This window comes from Aedes aegypti, chromosome 2, assembly GCF_002204515.2.
Source record: "Aedes aegypti strain LVP_AGWG chromosome 2, AaegL5.0 Primary Assembly, whole genome shotgun sequence".
NCBI lineage: Eukaryota > Metazoa > Arthropoda > Insecta > Diptera > Culicidae > Aedes > Aedes aegypti.
The window spans coordinates 346,850,753-346,867,687 of record NC_035108.1 but is presented as its reverse complement, the minus strand read 5'-3'; positions in this window follow the sequence as shown (position 1 = coordinate 346,867,687).

Below are 16,935 nucleotides of genomic sequence, written 5' to 3'. Positions count from 1 at the left end.
ATGGCCAAATAGGGAACCACTATGGCCATAACTGGTACACTTCCCCTATATATCATTGGCCTTCCTTAGTCGAATGGTTAGAGTCCGCGGCTACAAAGCAAAGCCATGCTGAAGGTGTCTGGGTTCGATTCCCGGTCGGTCCAGGATCTTTTTGTAATAAAAATTTCCTTGAGAATCATCGTACCTGCCACACGATATACGAATGCGAAAATGGCAACTTTGGCAAATAAAGCTCTCAGTTAATAACTGTGCAAGTGCTCATAAGAACACTAAGCTGTGAAGCAGGCTCTATCCTAGTGAGGACGTAATGCCAGGAAGAAGAAGGTGCCGGGTCAACCCTGGCACTGCTTGCAAATGACGGATGAAGATAGCGGTTTAGAGGGAGGACCAACTAAAATGGAGAATTTCCAAAACGATGCTGATATATCGGAGTTTAACACAGCAGAAGTCAAGGACGCGGGCGTGTTCCAGAAAAGCGGTAAGGTGTCACGAATGCCGGTGCACACCACGGAGAATCAACTGACGTACAGCAGTAGCTCGAAGCAATGTGAGACACAAGGACTGAGGATTAAGGATTCAGAATCCTGTGTACACACCGAAATCGACCAACAACGCTGCTCAAGGAGGGCAACAACCTGAAAACTCTAGGTTGACGGAGGTGAAGAATGAGGTCTGTGAACTCAACCAGTTCATCAAGGACCGGCACAATGTGCATACCTCGATGTCAACGCTGTAATGAACGAGCAGAAAGCGCTGAGGATGAGAGCAGAGCTTGCGGAAAAGGTACAGAAAAAGGTTACGGAGCAAGCAGCGGCTGACAAGCTTAGAACCTCGAAGGTACGAGGTGACATACCTACGAAGAAGCGAGACAGAGAATCATCAGGAGAAGAGAAAGACCTAAAAAAGCAGCGCAACGAGCATGGAAAATGGGTGCCAGAAAAGGACGGGAACGATGATTGATGTCAAACCGTCGTCAACGCCATACATAAACAAAGAAACAGAAAGAGAAGTTGGAGAAGAAAAAGGACGGGAAGAAGAAAGCGAAGAAATGCCTGCTGCGTGAGTGGCCGATAGGGGATGCTATACATGTTAAGGCAAACGATCAAACAACGTACGCAGATTTACTTCGAAATGTTAAGGACGATACGAACCTCAAGGACCTGGGAGAAAACGTGGTTAGAACGCGGCGCATCCAGAAAGAGGGCTAGTATTAGCTGGTCGTTATGCCCACTGAGGCTCGACACATGAGTAGATAGGCCACCGATGCGATGCTTCAAGTGCATGGACTTCGGACACCCGGCGGTGAGCTGTAAAGGTCCGGACAGAACCAAGCTGTGCAGGAAACGTGGATAAAGATGTCACTTTGGGAATCGACCAAGATGTTTGCTCTGCTCACCGGAGGAAACAACGCCCATTCGACGAGCAGCTTTAATTGCCGTGCGTACTAAAAGGCGATCGCAGTGCAGAGGAATAAAATTGGCGATCGGCAGTGAAAGACGAAGGCTTGCGATGCCCTGAACTTGGATGCGGTAGGGCTGACAACAGCGATGGCAACGAAAACGGGAGCCCAAAACGATTGACATCCTGCGTACTGGTGCAACGAGGCACTCAACGCCCTCCGCGCTACTTGCCTTAAAGTCAGAAGGCGTTACCAGAGATCAAGGAACTTAGAAGTCAAAGAGATGCAATAGGTCGTATTACAAGCAGCCAGAGCTGCTTTCAAACACGCGTTATCTCTATCTAAGCAAGTCTGAGTGCTACAAAGAGCTGTGCCGAGCAGCTGACGCCAACCCCTGCAAGGGACGTTTATCGAGTGGTCATGGCGAAAGTCAAGGGTCTATCAATGCCGGTAGAAACGTGTACTGAAAAGCTGAGGGTTATTGTCGAGGGTCCCTACCCAAAGCATTAGCTGACACTGTGGCCAACCACACTGTATGTCGACGAGGAAGAAGCATACGTCGAAGATCGTCACCTGAAGTGACCTTCTACCTAACACAGTTCCTGTCTGATCACGGTTGCTTCAAACAGTATTTGCATCGGTTCGGACACACGCTGTCACCGTTCTATCCCGTGTGTAATAAGGAAGAGGAAAAGCCGGAACATGTTGTCTTCGATTGCCCGAGGTTCAACATGGAACGAAGCGCGGTAGCAGCGGCTGCTTTTGGACAGGACAGCAATGCAGACAGAATGGTAAAAAAAATGGTAAGCGATCCTAACCTTTGGAATCTAGCGAACAATATGGAGGTGAAGATAATGTCTATCTTGCAGAGGAACTTGTGGGAAGAGCAGCAAACCGAGAAGCAGAAGGCAGTGCATGGCATCAAGTCGTCGGGGCTCTAATTAACCAGAAGTCAACCCCCATCCGGAATCATTTGACCGACCTCGGCACTCGAGTCTGACGAAGATCTCCCCTGCAATAGCCGCCGGTAGTCGGGGCATCATCAGTGCGGACGTGCCACCAACCGGTACTGATAACGACATCCGACGCCGTGGGAAGTCAGGAGAAGAAGGAAGCGAGAAGGAAACAAGAAGATGAAAAGACAGTCTGCACAACATGCAATAGCAAACCACTGCGCAGAGTACAAGAGCACAGAGCGGGATCCAGGCTACCGCCGAAAGTGAGGATAAGTGTTTCCCTCACTGAGTGAATCCCACACAGACCAAACAGCACGAGCGTTGTGCTACTGGAGATGATTGATGAAGCTCTTGATTCCCAAAGGCATTCCTGGAAGAATCTGTTTACGATTTGTTGAGCAATTCTCACAGAACTTTCGAAATACACTCTGTAGAAGTTCTTGGCTGAACTGTTGTAAACATTTTTGCAAAATATTCCTTTATTAATTTCTAGGAAATATATATTCCCATAAATAGAGCATATTGTGGAGCATTTCTGATAGAATTCTTGTCGTAAATTCTAATGCTTGCAGAGTTGTTAAAGAAATTTCAGCAAAATATTTGAAGGAGTTTCTGTGCGTTGATCCATTTATGAAAGTATCTTCAGCTTCAGTTTCAGTTTCTAGCTTAGGTGATATCCAGATTGCGCCATCTCTATCTACATATCTTTCAATGATCTTTCAGTTGCTCTTTGGTACAACACGACTTTTTCTATGAAATTAGGCAAAAACGCTTGAATACCCAGACAACCAAAATGTACGTATAACGAAATCACCTGGAGGCTTTGCATGTGCAAAATTTTACTTACAACATGTCGCGAAAAGGCTTTCTACGTATAAAAGTGGAGGCGATATACGTCCATATATGTGGTGAATAATTGCATGCAATGCGAGCATATACATTTTCTACCGAACTAACCTGTGATCTAATGCGACTTAACTTATGATAACAAATGTTGATTTGACAGCTGCCACGGATTGATTTGACTTACTTTGTACGAGTGTACGGGACGAAACAAAATGTAAAAATGAACTCAGAAAAAAAATGCATTTTATGCGAGGAAACTCATCAGTCTGACAATTTTATAAACAGTGTTTTGCAGGTTTGATGTAATTTGAATGAATTAGCGAGTTATTATGGTCTGGATCTGCAATTTTGAAGAAATTTCTAGAAACAAAATTGAAGGAATTTTTTTCAGGAATTTCTGTGTCCAAAGAAAAACCAAATCTAAGATAATTCAACGGTCATGTCGAACTAGAGTTCAGATTGATTCCGGTTGTTTTACTGACCAGAGCAAAACGAATTTTTAGAATTTTCCCAATAAGTAATTCTTCAAGACGTTAAATGGGCATGTTACTAAAGACGCGTTCAGGACCTTTCTTTGCGTACTGTGAAAAAGTAGGGTGAATACACTTTTTGTAAAATTCTCTATGGTTTGAAGCGTCAAAATAAAAAGGTTTAAAGCTGTTATTGATAAACTGCTTGTGAAATCTTGCATCCAACACGAATCCAAATTAACGCAAGATCGTCAGTTGGCCTGATTAGGGTTAATCACCATCGCATTAGAGATCCTGGATTCCGTCCCAAACGAGATAGCTCACGTGGTGCATGATCGTTGTGCGGTTCCCTTCCCATGAGGATTAACCGCTTGTTGGAACATATTTTGACGTTTGGAAAAATTGATACCATTAGTTTCAACTGTTCTCCCCGCCTCCATCTCTCCTGGTCCGAACTCAAAGCTTCCCACTTATTGAATTAGAGTGTGTTTTGAACGTGTCGTCGGCGTTGTGTAACTCACCCATCCAACCAAACGCCTAATGCGAGCCAATTAATTTTGGACCTAAAGTCGAATTCTTGCGATCGACAGCAGTCACCACAACCGCCACCGCAAGGCAAAACCACCCATCCAGCTGGGCAGGAGATAGATAGGAAACGGTCCAATTTGCTGCGGTCATTTGTTTTTATGGCATCTCCCTGTCTTTTTTTTATGCTCCGTGCCGTGGCTCTCCAGGCGTATAATTCGGTGGAAGATCTTTGCTGTAGATCTGGAGCGGGAGATTAGCTGCGCCGAAGGGAGTTGGTAGTTACCTCTACTGCAAGCAAACAGGCTTCTGCTAATGCTCACGTATGATTTGGTAGCCTAGTCGGGGTTACAGTTTTACGATTGATGCGAAGGATGGATGACAGCGAGGCTCCTCATGTGGGTGCTCATAAATTAGGCGTCATTTACATTTTATGGTTATCAAGGTGCATGAGAATCAAATTTTCGGATGCCAGGGTTTTGGATACTTTTGACAATTTCGAATCCTCTTCAATCGGGGAATAAACGAGTTCGATTTAATGGCACTACACTGACTAACAATGCAACACAAATCGATGAACGCAATGATGTGCCGCCAGACCAGAGCCTTCAAACGCATAAATCTTCGAATCCGTCCATCGCGAATTCGCATCTAATGTACCGCACTGACAACTCCAGAATTGCCCTCGAATCAGCATCTCGTGATCGAAACCGGGAGCGCAAACAACGAATGCTTTATTGCAAACAGACCATGAACTACCCACTCATGGTGCAGCTTTTTTGTGGAATCAATTTTGCCACAATCAGAGTAGGACTTCACATTTACTAGTAGTCGAGTTACCATTGATTCAATCAATTCTCCAACGAGTTCAATTCTGTTCCATGGGTGAACGGGAACAAATGAGCGCCATTATTTTCCACTAACAACCAGTTCGTTTCTGGTTTTATTCCGTTCGAAATTTATTTCTCAACTTTTTCCAACGCAACTCCCCATCATCAGCTGTGGAGTATATCGCATGCGACATCGTCATCGTCAGATCAGAACATCGTCATAACCATGGATGGATTGAGTGGAGTCGAGGACGGGATCCTGCGACACGTTTTCGGCAACTGATCCATCGAGCGAATGGGTTTTCCGATGGAATTTTCCGGAGAGCTAGATAAACAAATGCATTTTCAAATTTGAACCTATAGATTTCCGGGGCCGGGAAGTGAAATACGAACGAAGCCATCGATTGATAAATGTTCCTGGGTTCTGGAGTTGGACTATCTTGCCTGTGCAATAAAGCTGTGTGTGAGTTTGGGACTATTGTCGAAGCGAGATTTGGTGGAAGCTGGTGATAAAATTTATCCCCGGAAATCCTCCCGGCAGCCGGGAAATTGGAGACACTTTATTCGATGCAATCGTTCTATTTCTCGAATTGGCCCCCGACACTCCGATATTGATGGGAGTTTTTCCAAACAATTTCGACCGTTCCGATTTGGCGTGAAATCCGCCGAGAATAATAAACAACTGGTCGTGGCCAGATTTATGACCCGGTCGGTTGTTGCTAATAGTTTTAAATTGAAAGACATGTGGACAATGTTTTTGGGCGAATGGGCACTCGGGGTAGGTTTGTAAATGTTCCCATTAATTGATTCAGCTGTAGCAATCAGTTTTTCTGTAAGCATTATTTTTGGTCACCGTAAAACGGGGTAGAGTAAGGTGGTGCAAATGTTCGGCCTTAGTGATTTGATAAAAATTTCCAGAAAAACAATAGCATTTGAACAAATTTGTGTCAAAATATTTACCCACTTTTAGTAAGAACAATCTCAAAATTGATTGTTTTAAACGAACTTTAGCCCCACACATAATTTCGAATTTGAAAAAAGGAGATTTTTACCACCCCCCCCCCCCCTAAATTGTTTTAACATAGCTTATAGTATGCCGCATGTTGTGGCCACATTGAAAAGACGTCATATAACATTGAAAAAATGTTAAAAAACTTCAAAAAAGCAGGTTTTTCGATGTTTTTTTTTTCATTTTTTCATATTATATAATCAGAATTATTGTTTACATGTGACAATTTTTCCAAAATAAACATATATTTTTTACTGAACTTTTTGCTTATGAATACAAAAAGAGCTTCTGCGTAAAATTTAAAAAAAAAATATATTTTTTTTTAATTTTTAAGGCAATTTTGCACAACAAACTTTTAGTCATTTTTCGTAAACTTCAGTATTGAAAAAGTTACCTTTTACGGCAATATCCGGAAAAGTTTAGGTCACACTGTGAAACTTACCTATGTTATCTATCAGTTACAGCGTAAAACTCTTCCGCACTTGAAATTTTAAGCCTTCTAAAAACATCAATTTTTATCATTTTTTTTCGGATATTTTTGTCCGCTTTTCAATAACCTTCTATCTTTAATCAATTAAAGTGCATGTTCTCAATGCGTTTGTTCAATGTGATGTCTGAGAAAATTGTTATAGAAACATATTTATTTTATTTGCATAACTGACTTAAGTAAAACAGTTAATTTTTTTAAATAACGTATATCACAGTTTTTACATATGACATCGCCAAATCAGAATTTGCAAAATTTGAAAAATAAACAGAAATGCGTTTTAAGAGACGCAATGGTGCCATGGTTTAAAACTCCATGTCTTTTGAACTTCTTCTTCTTCTTCTTCTTCTTCTTGGAATTACGTCCTCACTGGGGCAGAGCCTGCTTCTCAGCTTAGTGTTCAATGAGCACTTCCACAGTTATTAACATCACATTAATAGGTTTTCAGGAATACCGTAATCCGGGGTATCATTGATCAGCGGGGTAGCATTGATCGGAATGACTCATCTCATCAAAAATTCGTATTATCATTTATTGATGAAACATTTCCAAATCATGAATGATGCTTCTCTTTCTTGTATTCATGAGCTAATGAAAGTTAATATTTTTGCGAAAATTGCGTTTACCTTATGGGTAACTTTGTCAACTTTTCGAAATAATGATTTTGATTGTTAAGGATGACACTACCAAAGATTTATGTCTCACATAAGTTCTGCAAACGATATAAGCAAGGGAAATGTGGTTCTTACTAAAAATGACATCGCCGAAAACGATTCCGTTGTCAAAATTTTTATAAGTATGCTCAATTAGACAACATTACCGAATTACTGTTAAGAATGTAAAATACCCCTAGGAAATTGCCTACCTTTAGGCGTATTCCGTGATTAGAGGTGTTTTAATTTTAAAATAATTCCAAAAGTAAATGACTTGTAAGCGTTTGGCCTTCATATTCGAATTCAGGGGCCATGATTTAAGTAAGTTACGACATTTTAAGTATAACCGAACGTTGCTTACATAGGTGATCAATGTTACCCCATATCAGCTACATCAAAAAATCGCCTTAAACATTTTTTTAACATGCTTAAATCTTTCAATAAACAAAATACAGTATATAGTCTCGAGCTATGGGTGGCCGTACTTGTTTTAAAAATAAAAAATTGCAACATTTGCATTTTCAAACGAAATATTAAAGAAACATTCAGAAAAATGATCAATGTTACCCCGGATTACGGTACCGTAATTTCGGTTGAAAGGGACAATTTTTCCCGGTTTGTTTTATCTATTATCTTTAATGTTGACAATGTCAAACAACTGAAAACAGGAAAACAAGAACGACGGTAAACCTCACCGGCTCATGTATAGAAATTTTCTAACATATGTGGTTTTAGTCTGGGAAAAAACTTCTAAAATAAAAACTGAGGGGATTCCATTTCGGGGTGAAATTGATCACTTTTCAATGCGATTATTGTGAGTTTTTGAAATTACTCTACATACGGCTCCCTGAATTATATTTCTGGAAATAATTTAAAAAAATCAAGAATTTCGCGGAAAACGCCTCAATGTAGGCAATTTAGAAAAAAGTTTCCTGATGTCTAACCGATAATGAATTATTTCAACAAAATGAGCTCATTGGTACGAGTTTTGTTGATGAAATCTGGTTTGGAGATGTATTTTAGGCATCCTTACAAACTTTTAGGCTGTTTTTAAATGTTTGTTAATATCGTATCGTACAAGATTCTTGAATTTTACATTATTTTCATAGAAATAAACATTCTCAACGCAAAACAAATCCTCACAACACTCAATCCAACAATAGTCAACAACTTCCATTCACGCCATTGTTAGAAAAAAAATCGACAGTATTATACGCATAAAAGTCCTTTGAAAAAATGACGGGTATCTAAAGGATTCTCAATGGACTTGAAAGTTGTGTGTGGAAATTATATGAATTAGCCAATAAATGTCATGATTTTATATTCATAGAAATAGAAGTTGTTCCAGTTGTACAATTTTTATCTAATTATGATGTAAAATTTTCACTGAATTATTTTCACCCAATTATAAAATAATTCTTATGAATATTTGTCTACTTTTTTATAAAAAAATTGACTGATGGGCTTAGGCTGACTCCTAGTTTTGTTGATGCAATTCATATTTACAAAATATAGAGAGCAAAAATAATCCGTTCATGATATCTTGAAATTTTTGGATCAGATTTTTCGTAAACATAAGGCATACATATTTTTTTGCTAAAGGCATGGAGAAAGCGTTTCAGATAAAACATACCAGTCAATTTTATTCTTCCATTAAAAAGAAATTTAATCTCATGAATTCCAAATGCAATATTGCATTGTATTTTTTTTTGTTTTGAAGAAAAAGGTTATCTGAAAATGAATTTCTAAGCATATTTACAAAAAATGTTTGAGCTGGAATATCCAGTAACTGTTAAAATTCTAATTATTAATCGATTGTTCACCCTCTTGGCGAGCTAGGTGCGTATCAACTTATGACGTACAAATCTATGTTCCATCTGTTGCTAGAATATTCAAACGATTGGTCATCAAAAATGAACTCAGAAACTGTTTGTCTTCAACGGTATTTTTTTCGATACGAATTCTCACTGATATGTGAATAATTGTCCTGAAACTGTTCGAAATTAATTCTAATTGAGTTATAACAGTTTTTCAGTCAATATTAAACTATGTGCAGATCATTTAGGGTAAAACATAATTTTGGCCATGAATTACCCAAATTAGTATTGTGTGCACCGGTGGGTTTTGCTTTTGCAAACCTGGAGCGTTTGTAATCTATGTTAGGAGCGGCTGACAACGGGAAACGTCTGTTTACTATGTTAGGGGCGGCTAATCATCGTCCGATTGCCTCTAAGCGAAACTGTGCACTAGGGTCATACAAATACCGTTTTGCTTCGAATTGCCGGACGCTTCGAAATCCGGACACTCTTGAGGAATTATTAGATTTTAGTAGATTTAATGCGTGCTTTACTAAAACTTATTTATGTAGGTCAATAGTTAGGCTCATTTAGAAGTTAACTGCATCAAAGTAGCCTGGAAATTAAGATCATTAATAAATAAAATTGAATTGCTTGTCACCTGCAGTGCAAATTTTCTTTGCTACAAGAACCCATGCTAAGAACAACAGCTGAGGCAATATTTGTGTTTTAAATTGGTGAAGTGTATCGGAGCTATTTTTGATGCTTCTAATATATAGTTTTGTGTTGTTTGGTGCTTAAGAACATTTGTAGTGATGGAAATTTGTGCAGAACTAACTATTTAATTGCATAAATCTCTGTGTCCGGATTTTGAGGCATGCAAAATGGTTGATTCAAAAGCCGGACATTTGGGGAAGTTAGGCTAATTCGACGTGAACCTCTCCCGGTAGTTCTTTTATTTTATATTCCACGGTGTTGTAACCTCTGGACTGAACTGTTTATTCGTTTCCAGTGTTGATTAGAACATGTGAGAGTAAATTTATTGTTTTAATGATGTGTTGTGCTGTTGTGTGACGGACTTGTCCGACTACTAATAGAAACCTCCCACAAATCGGAAGAAAAAACAATCCTTTTGGCGTTAATTCTTAGCAAATCGTATGGCTATAGAGGTCCAATCGACTGTTTTCTAATATACCTATTGATCTGAATATAAGAACTAATGATGTGTCTGGGTATTGACTTAAAAAAATAAATGGCAACTGGAATGTGCCGTAGTGCATGCGGTTGGGTAAAGATTTGCTTGTTAGTTTCTTTAGGATCGTGGATTTGAAGCGTTTTAAGGTTTAGTTAGTTCTAGACTTCATTACAAAGAGAATAACGTAAAATTTAAGAAAACTGAAGTGTTCGAAGCAGAAGTGTCCGGAATTTGAAGCAAACTTAAATCAGAGTCCGGATTTTGAAGCAAGAGATAAGCATAAATTTTACATACTTCGGCAATTTTTATGTTATAAATTTTTATTTCATGTTAAAAATCATCAATTGGAAATGACAAGGTTTAAGCTTAATCAAATTATTTTACGTTATTTTATGAATTTGTAAGGGAAATCTTACTTTCGAATTACCGTTTTTGTTCGTCAGCCGGTGGGCGCTGAACTTTCCTATCGTCGGTCTAAACTCCTCCTCCTGGCCAACCTGAGCGTTTAGATCTCCTATGATGATTTTGACGTCGTGGCTTGGACAGCTGTCTCACTCGAGCTAAAATGTGTCTTCATCATCATCATTAGTGCTTCCGGAGTGAGAGCTGTGCACGTTTATTATGCAGAAGTTGAAGAACCGGCCTTTGAGCCTCAACTTGCTCAACTTGCAATCAATCAATAGCTCAATAATCGTTTCGGCTCTAAGAATAGTACTACATAATTTTTCTTAGGGTGCTTTCAATTCAAGTTTTGTGTCGAAGGAAGTAGAAAATTGAGGTTTGTTTGGTTATGTCCATTGTTGTCTTAATTACAGTGATTTTTCGCCATAGACGAGTCAACCAATATGATTTTTTCGGTGCATAAATACTTTTTATGCTTTTTCGAAGCTCTTTTCAATGAACTGATTTTCGAACAAATGATTCGATTGCCTCCAGCATTCTCTTTATCTTACCTATTTTTTTTATTTTTTTTTTCGTAAAATGGTATGGCAAAAATTTGAAATGTCCTCCTTTTTTTAAAACCATTAAAGTAACATGTCCTCCTTTCTGAAATATTCTTCTGGTAAGCCTATCCTTATTCGAAATAAGGATACACGTGTTTTTTTGGATTTTTTTATTAGGGTGACAATTTCCGAAACAAAGTGATCTAAAAAATCACGAGTTAGCAAAATTGTTATTTTTTAAAAATCATAAATTTTAAACCGCTTGACCAATTTTCAATTTTCTTGGACAAAATGAAATATATTTTTTAGTTTTAGGTCTGTAGGTCTCAGCGGATTAGAGTTCTTTATTAAAAAAAATCATAACTTTAGAACAGCTCCACCAATTTCCAATCTTTTTTTATGGAATGAAACCTAAAGATTGCTACTTTTCAAAAAAAGAAAAATATGAAACTCTCACAATTTTTTTTGCATGAAAAAATTTATAAAGATTTCCTTTTTTTGTATTTTTTCACGTTTTTTTAATTTTTAGGAGTTTTTTTTTATTTTTCTGAAAAGTTGAAACCTCAAGCTTTTATTTCATAAAAAAATTGAAAATCGGTCAAGCAGTTCCAAAGTTATGATTTAAAAATAAATAAAAAAAATAATAAAAAATCCTATTTCGGAAATGGTTACCCTAATCAAAAATTCCAAAAATACGTCTATTCTTATATCGGATAAGGAACAAAATAGCAAATTTTCATGGAATTCGGTGACCCACTAGATCGATTTTTCATGGCATGGCTGTATATCTTTTGCTGATCTTCTTCATCTTGCCATTAACGTCCTCACTGGACAGAGCCTAATATTTAAGGTGAAGATGAATCGAAGCCAAAATTCAAATTTTCAAAAGCACGGATCTGGAGAACCAAACATCTGTTGGAGCTGAAAACCTAATCGATTGGTCACCACCAGCTAGTGACCAATCGATTAGGTTTTCAGCTTAAACAGATGTTTGGTTCTTCAAATCCGTGCTCTTGAAAGTTTGAAGTCTGGCTTCGATTCATTTTCGCCTTAACTCTGAAATGATTGTTTGGTTTCAAAACTTCCAGAATGGTAGAATCAGGTCAACGCCGTATCTCTTATTTTGTTTAAAAATATCCATGCGTAACCAACAAATTACATATCAGTCGCGAGTAAACTTCTTATGTGACGACCAACATGTTACATGAGGCACGACTTTTTGAGCTTTTTCGGTTACACACCAGTATTTTTCCAAATTGCAGTGTATACTTTGCATCTATTGAATATGTTAAGCAGTCGTTGCTGTGATTTACTTGTAACATTGTGTGCTGCTTGGGTAGTTTCGTGTAGTTTGTGAATAAATTTGCGATTTTTTTTTCAGCTCAAGCCTTTAACATATTGTGCAATATTTAAAGTCATAGTCCTAGTTGAATTAAAAACCTAGGTAGCATCTATACATGATCTAGGTTCAAATATAAGAGCCCTAATCTTTTGTGGCATCGCTCTGAAAAATGGTATTGCAATTATTCATGCTCGCAGAACTTTACGCACACATTCACATCTATCGTTGGGTTTTTAATAGTCATGCATGTAAGATCTACAGCTTCAAAAGCCAACCGACTTGCATCTGCTTTCCAAAAGAAATCCTTCCCAAGAATGTCTAATTTTTCGCCTGAGCTAAAACCCATTCAAACGAAAAGCTTCTCTTCTGCTGCTCCTGAACCTCTTTTTTCTGATGTTGACATCCTAGAAAGAAGCATTTTTCTGCTAAGCGTAAGGAAATAACTCATATCCTGAGGCATCAACATCCGGCACTGGAAGCAGAGGCAATGCTTTTTTCAGTCGGATGCTACCAGTTGTTCCGAAAACTGGATGGCCCTTAATCTTCTCAACGCGTCGAATGTGTTGAATGAGGAAATCTTTCTTGAGAAGAGGAGAAAATTGCCAAAACGAAAACATTTAGATCAGAATCTTCACTACACTTGCTGCTGGGATTCCTTCCTAGAGCTTTGCCCGAGTTGTTGTCTTGGCTTTCGACTTTGGCACTTTGCTACGGACTGGTTCCCGGGCTTGGCACTCCAATCCATGGGTGTTAAATTTGCCAAAAATTTTCTCAGTTGTTAATCTTTCGTAATCACTGCAATATATTTGAGAGATCTTTCTCGGTGCGGTGCGAAGGAAAGTTGCTTTAAATCTTTCAGAGGAAAAAGTGAATCATCTCAACCGGTTCCAACGAAGATCGTATAATCCAAAAAATCCCACCCTTCCGATTTGCTCTCGTCGAATCATTAAACTAACGCGTCTCCCACTAGGAGGAAACCACAACATAACAAAAGCATATTTCACGCTTCATAAACGTCCGGAGACAAAAGTTAGTTAGTCACCATCGCCACCACCCTCATCAGCAGTATGATATAGATGCCCTGATACCCAAATGGCAAATTGAGCCAACCGCCGGAGAAACGGGTCAGCATCTCAATTCGTTTCGTTATGATCCTGTTAAAGTGATTATGGTAATAAAAACGGGGGTTCCCATTACTGACTAATCATAATTTCATTATCTACGCCGGATTTGTGCGATATGTGTGCTCGTGTCACCCACCCTGTCCCTTAAACTGTTGTCGAGTGGGGTGCAAAGCGAGGAAGGTAATTTGCTTATCTAATTGTGTTCGTTTTTTTGCCGTGATAGGGATGGGCATAATTTGGAACGATGAGCCCAACCCTCGCTGTTAAAGAGATAATAAACTGACACTGTTTTTACAGCGATTAGAAATGGTTCGGGTTTAAGCGCGGGAGGGTGAGCAAGTCTGGAAGAAGGACTTAGCACTTGGAAAATGCTTCTTTGTGTTATAAAACTAATTGTATAGAGATGAGAAGAATGTTTTGCATTAGGTAAACAAAAAATATTGATATAAAGGTTATCTCTCATTGAAAACATGAAAATTCAGTTTGCATGTACCAAATGTCCTATTATTATTTAGGTTAATCTACAGGTTCTTAGTTTCAGGACAGGCTGGAAATTGAAAACTATTCGGTTCAAAGCCATCGAGTTCAAAAGATATTTCTCTTGCTTTAGGTAATCTGAGCATTACCCCAAGGAGGAGAAATACCACGGTGCTCCCCTGACCATTATTATCAGAAAAAAATCTCCATAAAATCTGTGCTCACCAGTCGTTTTCTATAGCTAAGCTGCATGTCTGGGCAAAATTTCAAAAAAATTGTAGGGCCCGTTTTGCAGTTAGGCCCTTTTTATTGTATAAATCTACTAATTCAAAGAAAATCTGAGATATTTGAACGGATTTTCATTGATCGTGATTATCAGGAGAAATATACCATCAAAATTTGGTTCAAAGTTGGTTTGTTTAGTTATTTGTAACCTCTTGGTGGAGTTTTGAATGAGCAAATAGGCGAAATTTGAAGTTACACCCAAGGTATATTGAAGAAAGGTTCAGCAATCTAAGTAGTCAGTGGATACAGTGGGGGAGAAAAATGACAGCTGGTGAGTCGGCGAGCTAGCGTATCTGTCGATGAAATTTTCCCCTCTTGTGGTTGCTATCGTTTCCATTGGATTGTTTATTATTGAACGTAGTGTTTTGGTTACAAGAAAAAAATGTCCAAGCTGTTGCAAGCTGAGACGAGACTCGCGAAGACGGTCTTCTTTTTCTGTGACTGCTGAGTTTTTTTCTTATTCCACTTTGTGTTTATGCCAATTATGCGCAAGCCGTTCAAATCCTCACATGAACCTCTCAGCAAAAAATGATTGAGTTTGCATCACATCGAATCATAAATATCGTTTGAGTGAAATTTCATGCCAGCAAACGTAGCAGACATTAGAAATAATTAATCTTCTGCTTAGATTTATCAGCAACTTTGGAAAAAACTGCTCCGCTGACTGAGGTTTTCAATAACAATTTACTTTGAACACAATACTTTTCACTTTTTCAGCCATAAAAACGGTGGGCTGCATTTGACGTTTCGTGAGAGGGGAATCTGGGCTGCATATGACGTTGATATTTTTCCTCTTCGCGAGTCTCTCTCAGGTTGCAAGTAAGTTATTTTTTAGTTTTATCTCAAAAATAATTGTAATCTTGCTGTTTTCCGAGTACCAGTAAACTCCATTTGATGAAAAGTCATGCCAAATACTGTGAAGTTGTATTCATCCAGGGAATCGGCCAGAAGAATCGTAAAAGCATTGAATGGGAGGATGTTATCCACAGCGTAGGTACACGGCGATGGTCTACGATGAAAAGAGAAAGCTCGCCGAAACTTTATTCTATGACGTACCACCGGCTGACCCTGCCCTCATTGCCCGCCCCCGCAGGAGCAAGCGTCAAGGTCGAAAGATAAAACACTACTCTGTGAATACAGGTCACAATGTAGCATTGCTTAATCGTTGAGAATGTCGAGAGTGTACTATGCTAGTCATTAAAATGATCCTGACCTGTGCCATATATTGCTCAATCAAATGCAATTGAATTATGCATGTGTTTTCGAATGTATTCCGGTTGGCTGAATCCATATATTTATTCGTTCACAATTAAATTCTCCCGTTGTTGTATTGTACACAACACTAATGAAAAAAAAATTGCTTTTCCTACACAGAAGCTGCCTGATGTTTCTGATAATGGCAAATCATGCAACATCTGAAAATCCACTTTTTTCGCCGTTTTGTTGTAATTTGGGAATATAATTATGATGCGCTGAATTTGTACAGACTGTGGATGTAGAACTGACGTATTCTGAAACAAAATGATTTCAGGCGAAAAACTTTCCTAGTATTTCATGGCTTGCTAACTCGATCGAGAATAACAAACCTACCAGCTGTCATCTAGTTTCCAACATGGCGGAATGCTCTACTTGACACATTGCACTACCTCCCTTCTAAATACCTTGATTAGACCCTTTTTCAGGTGTAACCATTGAAAACACTAATTTTAAAAATAATAATTAGGCATTCTAATACTGTTGAGCATGTTCAAATATTTTCAATGACATATTGCACTAACATGGCACAAAAGTCTTTCACTATCAACTGATTTTCCATAGGCTCAAGTGCTTTAAAGCAGCGATTCCAAATGAAAGAATATAATGCAAAGTTTAGAACATCCGTTATTATTTTGTTAAATGGAATTCAAAATCGTAGCATTTACAGGGCTTAATATTAAATGTTTGTATTTGTCAGTTTGAAAAACTTCGTGTAGCTTCCAAAGTTTGATTTTATTTTTCGTTTTTGAAGCGTCATAGCAGCTGGTGTGATTTTACTTCACAAGCACAGCTCGCGATCAAAAAAATTAAGTTTACATATAAATCTTCAGTTTGTGTAGGATTCAAACTATATTATGGTAGGTAGATCAGCAGGTAATCAACAGGGTCACAGAAAAATTTACAATTTTCCATTAACCAAAACTGGAATTTACGTAGAATCCATGAACAACTTTTTATTATATTTAATATATCTTTTTAAAAATTTACCCCTTAACGTTGAGATCCATTAGCTCGAATACCTGAAGACCATCACCGTGAGTTCCAGTTCCAAGAATGGTATTACTTCGAAATTACATTATCACGGGCGGGATGATATCGTTCAAGGTAATGATATATTCAGGACAATTGCATTCACCGTTACAGTGCGTTCAGTGTAATTAAACTCGGAATAAAGACATTCCGGGAAATGAAATTCGGGGTTAAGGCTTAGAATCTTCTCAAGAGAGTTTTGATACACAAGGAAGTTCCATAGTTTAGTCAATAGTTCATTACTAAGCAATTGAAGTTCAAGTTCTAGCGCAGTACAATATTTTTTGAATAATAGTAATATCACAAAAATA